Consider the following 16,434-nt stretch of genomic DNA (forward strand, 5'->3'; position numbering starts at 1 on the left):
GAGCTTTTAGATGCTATAGTTATGTGAGTAAAGCTTAGATTAGACAAAGAAATTATGAAAGTCATTCATAGATTTTCTATGTCTATGTGCTTAAAACTATGTGTTTATGATAAAGATTTGATTCCCTTTTTGAAAGTTGACATTTTAGCAGAAATGCTAACAAGAAATTATTCCATTTTGATTTATTCGGTACTAGATTTACCTAGTTAAATAAGACTATCATCAGGACCAATGATTTTCTAGTAGCCTATTTTTAAAATGCACTAAATAAAGTATGATATTTGGTTGGAAAAAATCTAAGTCATAAATGAGTATATTTCAAAATTATGTTTTCTTCATAAGTATAGTAAGTCTATTTGTTCTTTTATTTCATTTCTTAAGTATCAAAATACAGAGAAAAAAACCTTATATTTGGTAATAATCTAGTGATAACTTATTGTTGTAGAGGTAAAATTATACAGGAAGACATGAAACACATCTCTGGAAATAAGTTTCTGCTTGGACTGAGGTTCTAGAATTCACACCAATATGCTTCATGCATTTTTTTTTTATAATATCTTATTGTCATTGTTTCTTGGAGAGCTTTCATTAGAATAAGAAGAGACTCTCTTCACAATTATTTTTGTTGAAAGTGAATCCCAGGCAATATAGCAAAGCCATTAACTATTAGTAATCAATGGCAGCAAACAGATCACTGTAGCATGTCATCTTATCTTGGAAACTTTGGAAACTTTCACCTTTGGAAACTTCTATAGAAGGTTCCTTTCATCTTGCCACGTTTTATCAATGATCAAAGATTTATATCTCATGGATCTAAAGGTGTTTTTACTTTAAAAGATAGACTAAACAAAAAATAAACCCCAGAAGCAATAATAAGTAAGGGATTTCTGGATTTCTTTTGAGATCAAAGTCAGATAACAAAATAGGTGAAAATGCCAGGAAAAGGAATGATGGTAATTAAGAGAATAAAAGCAATAGGGCAATGAAGAGGATGGATATAGATCTTTTGTACCTTTAAGTATATCTTTCTTTATTATAAGGATAGAAAATAGAATCTCCAAAGAAGGACTGACCTAGAATTATAACTGACATGAGCAAATCAAAGTTTGATGGACCAAATGGATACTGACATCATCCATGGATAGTGAAAGAGTTTTGAGTAAAACTAAATAAGAATTTAGTATAGTATTTGGTGCAGCATGTCCTGAACCTAAATGTACTGGAAGACCGCTGATCATGAAGAAGCTTAATACCATTTAACAGGTAGGTCTAAATAATATTAACCACATATGACCAAAAATACAATAATAACCTTTGGGGAAAATATCTTTCCACAGGCTTAATATACTCTCACGTACAACTTATGTCAAACTGAGCACTTTCTAAATATATCTTCCCCGGTTGGCTTTGATTATGTCAAGATTTAATTTGTCTTAAAATTAGTACCCTGGTCTATCTATATTGGCATTAATATGCATGGAAGTGGTGGATGCAATAATTGGCACATGCTTGTGTTTTGTAGGTCAATCTAGGAGAAGTTGCTCTTATGGCTTTGCACTTTACAAATTGTCAGGTTTTCAAAAAGTATCTTATTGTTAGCTACATATATTCAGATGTAAAAGGGAGAAAAACACCACAAAAGAACAGTTCTTAAAAACAGCAATAGCTTCACCATTGATTTGTTTTCAATAGCTATTGACTTCAACAGGAAACAAAACTTACAAAAGCAGTTTCTACATTTAATTCTTAATGTGTCAGTCAGCAGGTGTTTCAAAGGGAACATCACTTACTTGAAACTAAAATCTTTAAATCTGAAGAGAACTTGACATTTTGGGGAGCCACCTTCCTTATCCAAAAGACTTTTGAAAGAGAATAAAGGCACTTGTGAAAAAGTTTGTCTTCTCATTTCACATAAACAAACAAAATATATAGTGTAAATTGATATGCATGGCAAACATTTAGAAATGGAAAAGGTATATTTGCTAAACTAAACATCAAGAAATTAATCCAAATGTCCTAATAATCTTAAGTAGTCCCCTTGACATTTTCTAAGACATTTTCTAAGACATTAATGTCACTATCAGGAATTATATATTGTTGTCTTGTTAATTTCTGTATATTTTCTGCCTTTTCTCTACTAGCTGGCAAGCTCTGTGTGAGTATAGGGATACCATTTACTATTTTAATCTTCTACTTTTAGAATATTGTGTGACACATGGTTGTTCAAAAAGTTTTTGTTGCCTGAATGGATATAATGCTCTTGACTTATTTTTAAATAAAAGATTATTTACCTTTTGAGCAACTTCCTACAGCGAAAAGAAATCAAATTAACACTAGTATTTAAAATACACTTAATTAACATTAGTTATAATTGAATAGAGTTCTTCATGTCTTTTCTTAGACATGTTATGCCCCATTTTGATTATATATCATTTGTTATGTGATAACATTTGTAATTGTGTTTATATGTTTATGTCATAAGACTTAAAGCACAATGTTGCTGTTGCTCTTTTAAAACAATAAAAGGGAAAATAGAGTAGAGGAATTACTTGCTGGATGCTGTAAGAACACTTTTGAAAGTATTAATATATTTCCTATGTTAGTTGTTTGTCATTGCTAGGAGTTCAGGGTGTGTGTTTGTGTGTGTGTGTGTGTGTGTGTATGTGTATGTGTGTATTCTTTATATCAGAAATTTGTCTGAAGTCGTGGAATTGTTACTGAATTATATGAAAACAATAAAACTAAAGATCATAATAGGCCATAGGGGAAATTTCACATAAGAAATATGTTTTAGCAAAATTGGATGTAAGTTTAAAATAAGCTCTACTGCACTTTAGATTTAAACATGATCTCATTTCAACCCTATTTAAATCTTATTTCAGAGGCAGCATAGTGTAAATGGAAAGTACAAGAGATAGGGCATCAAGAATTAAAGTTCTGATTATGCCTATGCCATTGGCTCTCTCCATCACCCAGGGAAGCAGCTCATCTTTCTAGAGGTCAGTTACTCAGAGGGTGTTAGGCTTGGATCATCTCCAAGGTCCCTTTTCAACTTGAAGACTGACTACAATTCAGCAGATGAAATTAAATAAATGGATATGCTTTGCAAAGGTTAGAATGCGATTATGTCTTTGTTGTTAAATGAAAAAGTTTTAATCAGACAAAAGTGTTATAAAATGATGAAATATATTATTAATGGTAGTATTTATAAAATTCTGATTCACAATTTCATGTGTCTTAAAATTTTTATGTATATATATTAATGTATATATTGGTCTATTGGCATATTTATTGATATATAAATATATAAATCAATAAATCTTATTTCTACGTGATTCCATTTGTCTTAAAAATGTATGTGCCTGTGTAGATACTTTATAACATTTCTGACTTTTTACCCTATTCTCTATAAAGAAAGCCATGAATAACTAGAAGAGATGTCTTTGAGGAAATTTTCATTTTGTAAAACACTTCTAAGAAAAATCTTAAATTACTAGGGATTATCACCCTTAAGTGATAGAGAAATGGAGATTCTAGAAAGACTTCAATAAATGAAGATTATTTTATGCTAAGTGCCATAAATAATCATATTTATATTCATTAAGGTTCAAAACAAAGATATTGTTCTTAAACTACTCTAAGAATACTTTAGATTTTTATTCAGAAATAATTTTCAGACAGGACTCCTAGACTTTAAAATGGGAAGTTATAAAATGCTTTCTTGGTGTTTAAAAGGACAGATTAATTTTTTCATCTTTGGAATATTTAAAAGTGTGCCATCTTCAAGATGAAGTAAGAGAACTGAAGGGCCTCAAATCATGAGATAGCTTCTCATGAAACTAGTTTGCACAATTTGTAACTAATCCAAAATTTCACTTTTGTCAAATAGAATTTATTGTTAAGAAAGCCAAATGCTTATTATTTCCTTTGTAAATATGTCACTAAATAAAGGTTTTATTGATTAATTTAGAGTGGATTTCATAATAACCCTAATCATAATCATACAAAGAGTTAAATTCTCTTCATTATGGAGCAAGGCAAATGCAGAGTGTTTATAGGCGATCTAGAAGGTCAGTCCTCAGACTAATTCACCGACAGCCCCAGATGCCTGGCTAAGCTGCCAGCACAGTTGCTTTCCCAGTCTGCCAGAAAGTCAGCTGCAGCTGCAGGGAACATTTTTTTTTTCTTTCCTACCCATTGCTAAGCCTGTGGATTTTACAATTGCCACTGAAAGAACAGAATTAGAAAATGTAATTCAGGGTGATGATCACCTCACTTACCCTATTAATGGGTTTCAAAGTAATTTATTATGAACAGGAAAATATAAACAGATAAGAGCTTTTGCACATGTGCCTATTCTCAAATAATCATTTAGTCACATTTTGGGAAGTAATCTGGTGAGATTGCCTTCCAGTTTCAGATTCTGTCTTATTCATTTTTGAATTCTTGATATAATAATTATAATAATAGCTACCATTTTATGTTGTACTGTTTTCTGCAGTTGGAGAAACATACCCACGGGTTACTAGTGTAGAGGGAGCTAGTATGGTGTGGTTTTGAAATCACCATGATGTCTGATCTTCCTGTGTTGTGTAACTTTGAACAAGAAATTTTACTTCTTTGAGCTTAAGGTATTTCACCTGAAAAATGATAAGTGTGATGTAAATCTCAAAGGATACGGGGAGGGCCAATTATTTAATATAGTAAAAGCCTTTCTATCATGTGCAGAAAATTATGGGCCCTCAGTAAATTATAGAGATATTGTAGAGAAAATAAGAAAAATGATAAATGCTATATTTGTATTAGGTCCTCAGAATTCTGGATGCACATTGCTCAGTGATACTTTTGAAAAATTACCTATTGGGTACAATGAACACTATTGAGGTAACAGATATATTAAAAGCCTAGACTTCTCCATTATGTGATTCATCATGTAACAAAAACCCTTTTGTACCCTCAAACCTATTTAAATAAAAATTTAAAAATAAAAAGCTTCTTAATAGCATATTATAGAACTTTATTTTAAAAAAGTAATCAAATGAGAAAGATTGGAGAACCTGAGAATAAAAGTAGAACATTTTTAAAGGATTAACATTATATTCTGGGCTGGAGTGCCAAAGAAGAGATGGAAGAAAAAAAATAAATCTTAATGTAGTATATTACTGTATATAAATCTATAAATAAGGATTGGGGAGAAGTGGCCATAAAGCTACATTTCTCCATTATTTGCATTTTAGATACCCTATGGCTATGAGCCAACTTGAGCACTTCTGTATTTGAGCACAGACAAGTTCCACTTGCTTATTTTTCTCATGCTCCCTTCATTTCCTTCCCTTTCCTTCCCCTTCCTTCCCTCCCATCATCCCTCTCTCCCTTCCTTCCTTCTGTTCTTTCTTCTTTAAACATAAATTAGAACATACTGCAAAGTCTTTTACTGTGTTGAAAAAGTATTAAATATATTCCTGGAAAGAGTTATCTTATTTTTGTATAGATTGGGTCTCAGAAAATAAATGAAATCAAATATCAACAACATAGCCAAAAAATATTCTATTCAAATGAGACTTGATGCCAAGGTCTACAGGGTGATCACATTCTCTTGCTTTTCTGGTTCCAAGTACAATTACATTTTAGTGAAAGGCACTTATTTTAGGCAGCAAACAAAACCCACCTTATGTTGTCTTCACATCCCTGTTTTAAGTGAGGTTCAGAGAAAATCCACAACTTTTAAACTGTGTCATTCAAATAATCTAATCAAGTTTTAAAATGGCCAGGCTGGTATTTTGTAGCTGACAAGAGAGGTACACATTTGCAATACCAACATATGAAATCTCTCCTCTCTCATGACTTTTTTTTTTTTTTTTTAGACAGAGTCTCACTTTGTTGCCCAGGCTAGAGTGAGTGCCGAGGCGTCAGCCTGGCTCACAGCAACCTCAATCTCCGGGACTCAGCGATCCTACTGCCTCAGCCTCCCGAGTAGCTGGGACTACAGGCATGCGCCACCATGCCCGGCTAATTTTTTTTTTTTTTTGTATATATATTTTTAGTTGGTCAATTAATTTATTTCTATTTTTGGTAGAGACGGGGTCTCGCTCAGGCTGGTTTCCAACTCCTGACCTTGAGCAATCCACCCGCCTCGGCCTCCCAAAGTGCTAGGATTACAGGCGTGAGCCACCACGCCCGGCCTCTCTCATGACTTTTGAAGAGTGTGGATTTGTTCATCCTTCTGATGTCACCCTAAAAGGACACTTTCCCTGTGAGAAAATAACTCATTTTAGAATTCATCATTTTCAAGGTCATAGAATATGCACACTGGTCTGTTTTTTCACTAAATGAAATATTTATTTGTGTTTCTAGATGTAGATATAAAATGAACTCTCTTTTTAGTATTATAAAATTAATATGTCTACAAACTTTAAAAAAGTGTTGTAAACACATATAACTATTTTTTGTGATGATTTATGTGGGTAATGTGTATCAATATGAATTACATATCTGGATATAAGTCTAAAAATCCAAGATAGGTGTTTCTACAAAGCACATAAACTAATAGTATATCTAGGTTTTTATTAGTAGTATATACAAACAATATTTTTAATTGAGTGACTATTATAGGAAAGACAAATAGGTGTGTGTTTACACAAAGGAAAGAATTAGGATTTGGGGAGTGTCACTTTTTTATATATGAGTACCTTATATATGTATAATGTAAAATATCTTTATTCTTTCAAAGAATTCTTCAAGATTTGAGCTGGGATTTTAAAAAATAATACTAGTCTGGAGATACGAAATTAATTCCTTAACGGACGATACAAAATTACTTTTCTCTGCTAAAAATGAAATTGATTAATTTGTAGCATGAAAAGTGTATCAAACACTAAAATATGAAATGGTAATATATTTTACTGAAATATAAATTAAAAACTGAAAAGCATACACTTTTAAAAAGTGTTGTAACCTTAGTTAAGAAGGCTTTTTATCGTACCCCTTTTGAAATGGAATATTTACATTTCCTTATATCCTATTTGAATATTAAAACCTTAATATTTTATTTTGCTATGTTTCATTTCTGTACCATCAGTAAAAGATGACTAAAACAGATAGATATTAAATTGCTTTTCATCAGTTTCTTATTTTGCACCAAATATTTTGGAGAGCACCTCGTCTTCTAATCTGCATAATGCTAAAAATAAATCCCAATAAAGTTAGTTTGTTTCTACTCCTGGAGGTTTCCTATATACATCTTTTATTTTAAAATAAAAATACAGATTTGTAATTCCTGTGTAGTAGTTTGGAATTTTGCTATTATGTCTGGAATTCCAAAGAAGTCAATTTTTAATAAAAACAAATTTTATGAGAAATCCAATAGATATCCTTTAAGAGAGTGCTGATGTAATAATACCTGCACATTGCAGGAAAAGCTTTTTTCTGTTCAAAGTCCTTAGAGGTGTCAGAAATCATTGTCCACCTCCCCTTTTTTTCTGCCTAGAGCCAAGCAGGGAATTAGGAAAGGGAGAGAAGTGCTCTACACACAATGGCCTTCAGTGAATATTATTGATGACTAGACACCTGCTAGGATGTAAAGGCATTTAATCCATATTATTTTCCCTTTTAACTTGTCAACTCAGACATGGCCGCCAAAAGAGTTTTCTGTCAAACATTAGCCTTTGCATTGCATTACAATTTTTATTTTTCATTCTTGCAAGTTCAGTATACAACACGAGTGGGGCTTTAAATAATACAAATGTTTTCAAGTATATGAAGATGAACTGGAAAAAATATACTGTCTGAATATCAAAACATTCAGAGAATGAGACATACGTATGTGCAAACTATCAATTTCAAAATATTATTTTCATAGATAAAAATGCCCAGTATATTAAATCACTTTTGGACCTTCTCTCTTTACAAATGCTCGAATCATTGTGGTTAATCATCACCTGTTACTAATACAACACTAAGCATTTAATTTGTTTGTATTTATTTTGAAGAATATTTTTAAAAGAAATTAATATAATATGTTTTCCATAGAACAGACTGAATCACATATTTTCAAGAGGTGGAGACAGTGTGTTCCTCCAGTGCAGAAATCTTTGTGTGTCCTGTGCCTGGGTCAGACTCTTTAATATGTGGTAGGCTTCCAACGTTATAACCTGAGAAATCGGTTCACTTAGACATGTTAAAACACAGTTTTTAATCTATTTTCTATTTATGATAGAATTATAAACATTATATTAGTTAACCTTTGACATTACAGCAACATAACATATCCAGCATCTTGGGGAAATGATTTGCGACACATTTAAGCTTTAAAGGAAACCAGAAAATTCTTTTTATCACTTTTGATGGAAACCTTTCTATAATATATTATGCCTTCTTTGGTGGAAAATGCTAAAAGTAATTTAAGCTTTTCTCAGTGTCTCAGCAACATACTGTCTGATATCTGCTACACACAACAGAGTTCTGCAAATGGTTTTGAGCTTTTCCACCCCTCACCTAGTTGTGTGTTATGCTTGCCGTTTACAGTCACTTCAGTGACTTCTTTTTACAATTTAATGTTAAGACTGCAGGTTAAAAAGAAAAAAAAGTGTTACAAATTTCCTGAAAAAATATACATATTTATTGACTTGTTTAATGACGCACAAACCAGAGCTAGACGGCTAGTGCTGATTAATCCAACAAATCTAAGTCTCACTTTGTTGCCAGGGCTAGAGTGCTGTGGTGTCATCTTAGCTCACAGCAACCTCAAACTCCTGGGCTCAAGCGACCCTCCTGCCTCAGCCTCCCGGAGTAGCTGGGAGTTCAGGTGCACCCTACTTTGCCGATCAGCTAATTTTTCTATTTTTAGTAGAGACAGGGTCTTGCTCTTGCTCAGGCTGGTCTTGAACTCCTGAGCTCAATCAACCCTCCTGCCTCAGCCTCCCAGAGTGCTAGGGATACAGGCATGAGCCACTTCGCCTGGCCAATGCAACAAATGTCTCCATGTTACAGCTTCTTATTTTGAACTGCCTCTGGATCTCTTCACCAAAAGATAGGTAACCACACAAAAATAGAACATGTCCAAAGACTGAATTCATTATCTATTCCAGTCAGTTGCCCCTCTCCTACTCTTCTGCATCTTTGCGCTTCCCTGACTCAGTTAATGCTGTCATAGCCACCCAAACATCTAAGTTAAACAAACAAACAAACAAATAAAAACACCTGATGCTGTCCTTAACCCCTCTATCTCTTTCCTTACACTCGAACTTAATCCACAACCTCCGTGTGGCCCTTTCTTTTCACCTCCATTGCCACAACCTTGTTTCGATGGATTCTTGCAGTGTTTCACCCGTACTACTGTTATATTCACTCTTCTGTCCCACTGTCTCCACAAGTCTCTAGCTTTATATTCCTAAAATAAAATTTAAAAAAAGGTCAGGTTACTTTTCTTCTTTATGAAAAGCTCTCTACAAGATCATTCTTTTCAACACTAATTAAAGCACAAACTATTTAGTTTGACATAAAAGACATTCTCATTCTGTCCCCAAATGCTAGCCACTTAATGCTAACTACTCCACTCACTCTCTTAGAGCCTTGTTTCCTTTGAACTTGCAGCATTTCTAAAAGCACGCAAATCTTAATATGACTTTATGCCTTTACACATGCCAAACATTAATGGGTATAAGAGCATACTAATGATTTCAGGTGTAACATGAAATAATCTTGGGAATTAGCCGTATTTGATACGCAGAGCTTTATGAGAGTGTTTCTAATGGTGAAACTTAATAGGTAATAAGATTGTGAATCCAGTTCTCTATAGACACCAGAATAAAACAAAATGAAACCAAAGGAAACATATTTAAAAAAATTTTTCCTATGTGGATTCATGTTTTAGGCTGAAGAATGACTGTTCTAAATATGATTAATTTTGATTTAATTATATAACTCAGGTACTTAAACCCCAAATTGTGATTTTTTTATAAATCTGTGTATATGGATATAGTTCTAATATTATAGATTATCAACAATATTCTATTGTAACCTTTTGAACTATAACATAATTATAATTCAGTATTTGAAGTTAACATTATAAAAGGGATGGACACTTTGGTCAGCAGATATTTTAATTCTTAATCAGATTTATGAATTATGAATCAAAATCAGGTTGATAAAACAAGTAATATTACAAAATTTTAACAAACATAACTTAGGTATATTTAGGTAATATTTAGGTAATAACACAAGGACTTTTAAAGTATTGCTTTTCTTAAGTTAAGCTAATAGAGATAATATAAAGAGTTTTAGTTTGTACTTTATCAAAGGGATTTGAATCACTCTAGAGATTAATTTTTAATCATGGCTCATTAATAATAATTAAGTGAGAGGAGAGGAAAAATGCATGTTCATCAATGTTTGCTTCTTTGATACTAAATGATTACACATACTCCATTTAAGATATTTTGATATATTCTTCACTATTCCAGATGTATAGGAAATGAGCCATAATGTCACTAAAAGCAAACTATTTTGTAATATTTTTTGCTCTTTAATAAAAGCAGTTATTTTAGTAGCATTACTGACCCGATAATTGCTAGTGGGTCTAAATTGGATGTACTTCAGTTAATGCATCAGTAAGTGAAGTACCTTCAATGCAATTAAAAGATTCTAATCTAACCAAAGAAGAGATCTTGTTCATATTGACCACTTTAAATTCAGACTATGATTTCATATTTTTAAAATGGCCATGCCTTAGCTGACCCCATTAGTGGGATACGACTCTCCTTTGGCATCGTCAGTTATTACTGAGTAAGCATTTCTGAAAGCCTCTGAATGAACTTCAGCAGACAACTGCCATTGCCTAATTTTGAGAAGACAACACTGAGTAAAAAGCAATCAAGATATTTAACATGGAGATTCAGGGAAAATCTAGATTGAAGTGAGGGATAAGAATTTATCAAGCAACAATAGTTATTGCATGTGAAGTGACTAACTTGATATTAACATTTTACTTGATAATAAATTTTTTGCCCTAAAACATTTAAATTTTATCAAACATTTGTGACCTGACTTGCTGAGTAATTAGAATTTTTTAGTTTTCCCCTTGTCATTAATTTGGTGATTGATACTTTTGCATAGCTGACTACAGAGCTTAATTTGTGGGGATTGTGTTATCCTGAATGTAGGGCAGTTGTCCCACTTCACCTCCCACTACTATTATGGGAAATGCAATTCTCAAATGAATGCAGAAAGAAGAGTATTAATGGTGTGCCAATGGTACACTAAAGGGTAGAAGTTTGCTTCTAATTTTCCATTTGGAATGGACCTTGCATTTCTAAATTAGAGTGCAGACATCAGGAGAAAACTGAAAAACTTGCTACCCACTTTTAAAAGGGTATGGTTGGGTCCCTAACTGCATTTCTATTCCAGTTCAATTAGATTTGTAGGGAGTATAGCAGTCTTCCCAGATTTTGGCAACGGGGATGTGTATGTGTAGCCTGGCTGATTCACCAGATGCCCTCTTTTAGGTGGTGTCTTCTGTTAGTATTTTACTAAGAAGATGGGAGAGACTACACAAGGAACTCTGCCAGCCAGATGCCATTTTAAACTGCTAGTCTCTGCTTTTTTGTGCAATGCAAGGCAAATTGCTGAGTATAAAGGATTTTCTTTACTAGCTGTAAAGGAGAACTAAAGCTCAGCTCCAATTCTCTTTCAGGAAATTTTCTCTGACACCCTGAATTCTTCTGCTATAGGACTCTGAGTATATTGCATCATAGTCATTTCTCTATGAGTAATATGAATGTCTTGCCCACTAGATAGACCTTCTAGAAAGTTTTTCAATTTTACTTTTTTTCTATTGCTACATAATCTATTCAAATTTACTAGGACTTCAGTCAGTGGTGTGAATTGAATTATAATTGGCTAATCTGGCCTGATTGTATAGATTATGTAATCACAGTAGTATGAACTGTGATTATTAATGTGTGTTTATTAAAAGTTATGGTGTATATAGAACTTTCCAAGCAGTCAGCAACTCATATTTGTTTATGCTGAGCCCAGCTGTCTCCCCAACTCCCCATGCAGCGCCTTGCCATCCACTAATGTGACACAACTGTTCTGTGATGCATGTTTTCCTAATTGGTGGAACTGATAAGGATAAATGAGCCCGGTTCTCCCCCTGCAGGGGTGTGTATGCTATCAGAAGCTCACTGAACACAGCCCTTATATAGGGGTAGAAAGATGAGAATTACTTCTAGGGCGTGTCCTAATTTGGAGCTATGATCGCAGACATGGGGCGGGGGTGAGAACTTCTGGTTTACTCTATGTAAAATGTAGTGACATGTCCATACTCCCATCCACTTTTTGATCATCCTCAAGCCAGAAACAGAGTGGATGCTGCTTTTGCATGTCCTCAGCCTGCTTGTTTTGGAGTGTCTGGGAAGCACAGGGAGAGGAGCATTTCCTTACCCTAAATGACATTTTTGTTAGATACCACATCTTAGTATTCTTTTGATTTGGCACCAGCCTCCATGGTGCACATTTTGCCTACTACTTCTGTTTCCTTTTCCTTTACAGCATCTTTGGTGACATTGGCCTTAGGCCAAGTTCTAGCCAGTGCTCACCAGTGTTATTTTTGTAACTTCCTAGTCACAGAGTGCTTCACTCTCTATAATCTCATTGGGGACCAGGGGTTTTAGCTGTTTTGTTCATTGCTCCATCCATGACTGCTAGCACAGTCCAATCATATAGTAAATTTTCAATAAATTCCTGTTGTCATCAACAAATTAAAGTCAATAAATTTAGTTCTCTTTTCACTTTGATTCCATTCTTAGAATCACACAGTATCATTTTTCAGTTTGTCATAGACTCCTTTGCTTTCAAGCCCTCATTGGCCACCTAGTTTTCTTTGGCTTTTGTCCAATTTATCTACCCACTGCTCTCAAACTTATGTTTAATTGAATTAATGTGATTATCTAGTTCCTATTATTTATCCTTTTGGTGCTTTGTCCTATCTTTGTGCTTATCCTATCTTTAACTCAGCAACATTTCCCACATTTCTTTAAATTTTATCTTGAAATCATATATTACCTATAAATTGTTTCTTTACCTAAATAAAAGATACAATTAATGTATCTCTCCCTCTCCTGCCCTGAGCTGTACTCTGCCTAAATGGTGGTACTACTAAAATTTCTTATTTAAAAAACTACTAATTTAGAAAAAATTTTTTGAACACCCTATGTTCTGGATATAATTGTAAGTTTGGGGGTATAGACAGGAGCAAGAGACAGTGTAAAGACAGAACAGTGTCATGGTTAAGCTGCCATTCATGGCTGATTTAGAATTTCTATTCTGCCTTTGTTATTTATGCAAGTTTGAGGCCAGTTATCTGTTCTGATATGAGTTTGTTCATATGAAAAAGAAGTACATTACACTGCATCTGAAGTTTCTTGGGTTTTAAAATTTAGTTATCTCTGTGTTAAATGGCAGAAGATTTTTAAAAATCACTTATGCATAATAATTTGAAACAAGGTTGATCAAAATATTCTACAGAGTTTTTACCTAGTTTCTCTTCTTGCCCTTTTGGACATGTTTCATTATATTTGACCTTAAACTGTGTTAATTTCCCACCAGATTTATCAGCTTAACATGTTAAAACATGTAGTTGCTTAAATCACTGTGATTGATAATAGCAGTTAAAATTAACATATTCTGCACACAGTTCAGTAGATAGTATTGTGCGTTTATAATAAGCAAACTATCTCTGTTGTTGCTAATGGTCAGATGACAGTTTCATCCTACATTTTAGGCAAATATATTTTTCTGTTTATGTTTTTCTGTAGTGCTTATGTTCATATATGAATATACTTGTTAGCTAATGTATATTATAAAAACCAATACATTTTTAGTTATTCACTTCCAGATTTCAGTTAGAATTAAAACTCTTAATAACCTCAGCTGCTTCCCACTAAATTGCATGTGGTTTGTCTATACATCTTAGTTTCTTCAGCTGCAGAGCTATAAAGTTGGATTTAATAGAACTATCAACATCATAGTGTTAAAATGAGGATTAACTAAAATAATTTTAACCTAGCACCTTGCCTGTCACATGATACAGACTGTATAAATGTGAAATATTATGATTATTTTCTTCTCTGACTTATTCTTCTACTTACTTAAATGTATATGTATATATAAATATAAATATATATATGTATATATATGGGAAGTAAAAGAAAGAAGTCTAATCATTTAAAAATAAGAGAAATAAACTAAGAACAAAATTTAATAGACTTACAGATTCATATGAAGACAATTGATGAATACTTAAGTGCAGTACTTAATTCATTGAATATTATATATGCCGACAATATTCTACTGAAAAAGAAAATTAATATTTAATGATCTCATTATATTTAATAAAACATGAGAGGGTATGGATTTCAAGAATATAATTCTATCCATTAACAAGAAGGTTTCATGTAAATGAGTGTCTATATAATTGTCCTTAAAGACTAAGCATATTTATAATATATTAAAGAGACCCATAAAAAACATGTCTGAATTGTGTAGTATTTTAGGTAATTCAACAAAATGTTTTACTAAAATTATTTTTATATATTTTTATTTCCACACTTGATCCCATATAATTTTACTTTAGAAGCAATGTTTTGATGAATCCTAAAGTATCTACAATAACTGGAACATCACTAAATTTATATTTCAATATTAATGTATAATTATTGATTTTGAAGTAGTTTAAAGATTTATTTCTTTCCTGCATTAAAAAATCAATTTATAATTTTAATTGATTTAGTCCTATAGTAGTATCAGAAAAATATGGTTCCCTTTTGCCCTTAAGTGACAAAGCAGCTTGATTCATAATTATCAAAATTTGGGAGCAATCACGATGTCTTTTAGTAGGTGAATGTATATACTTTGGTCCATACAGATAATAGCACATTATCCAGTATTAAAAAAGAAATGAGCTACCAAGCAGTGAAAAGATATGGAGGAAACTTAAATGCATATTATCAAGTGAAAGAAGCCAATCCAAAAAAGCTACACATTGTATGATTCCAATTATATGACATTCTGGAAAAGGTAAAACCATAAAGACAGAAAAAAGGTCAGTGGCTCTCAGGGTTAGGGAAAAGGGAAGGATGAATATGCAGAGCATAAATTTTTAGTGCAGTGAACTACTTTGTCTGATGTTATAATGGTGGATACTTGTCATTATACATTTAAGCCTGTAGAATGTACAACACTGGGAGTGAAACCTAATGTAACCTATAGACTATGGGTAATAATGATGTATCAATGTAGGTTCATCAATTGTAACAAATGTATCACTCTGGTGGGATGTTGATAATGGGAAAGAGTATACATGTGTTGTGCCAGAAGGTAAATAAGAAACCTCTGTACCTTCTACTGAGTATTGCTGTGAACTTAAAACTGTTCTAAAAGTAAAATTTATTAAAACTAGTCTTGATGTTTTATCCTTGTTTATAGAATTTGCATTAAAAATAGAGCCTTTAGAAAATACTACTTAAGATATATACACACACATGAATATTTAGCAAAAATAATTCTCCTCTTTGGTATCTGGATTGAGCCAATAGTTGGGGACATTTTGTACCTCATATTAATTATAATGGTTGTTGCTAATCTGTGAGACTAACTCTGTTATCTGATACCCACAGTTTCAATAAAATAGCCACTAATATCTTGGAAGTGGCCAAAAAATAAAAAGTGCCCCAAATTTGCTCTGTCATGACAACAGGGAGAATATCAGAATTTGTATCAAAGATGGAGGTAGTGAAGGGCAACCTTTTCAGGTAGTGGATTTCATGCCCCTAAAATTAAAGTTGACTCCCATTGTTAGATTGGATGTTGAATCTTGTCGATCTTGGAAGTAGGGTTCAATAATCTCAGTGACACTAGGAATTTCAGTTCTCTTACTATTTATTTGCAAGTGACAGAAACCTAAAACAAATTAGCTTAGGAGAATATATGTACTGGCACATGTAAGGAAGGGTGTCCCTTGATGAGGCCAGACTGATTCAATATACTGCCACATTTCTAGGGGTGGGTCAGTCAGCCCCATATGGGGACCCAGGGACTTGGTGAGGAAATTCCTAAAAGAAAGGGGATTTGCTAGCAAAAGAAAGATAGAAATGTGCATAGCTACTATAGTCAACTAAAATGACATACAAGATTTAGTATATTAACTAAAGTATTTTGACGTCCACTGCTGTAGTCAAGTAAGAGAAGCCACCTTAATTACTAAAGCAACACTGGCTTTATAATCATATGGTGTAGTTTTTTGGACAGGGAGAAAGGAACACTGAGAGAAAGAGATAGTACAATGTGGGGGAACAAGGGGAGCAGAGTAAAAGTTAAGATCAAGTTGCTGCAGGTCCTAGTTGTGGCTACTAGAGGGTCAACTTTAAAGAGCAGGTT

General features: G+C 33.0%; 1 protein-coding gene across 3 annotated transcripts in view; it reads left to right on the forward strand.

Moving 5' to 3' along the window:
* CADM2 (cell adhesion molecule 2) overlaps nt 1–16,434 on the forward strand; it is a 1,045,662-nt gene that overhangs the window by 16,868 nt on the left and 1,012,360 nt on the right. The window lies entirely within an intron of this gene.

The sequence above is a fragment of the Microcebus murinus genome, chromosome 1, assembly GCF_040939455.1.
Source record: "Microcebus murinus isolate Inina chromosome 1, M.murinus_Inina_mat1.0, whole genome shotgun sequence".
NCBI classification, from domain to species: domain Eukaryota; kingdom Metazoa; phylum Chordata; class Mammalia; order Primates; family Cheirogaleidae; genus Microcebus; species Microcebus murinus.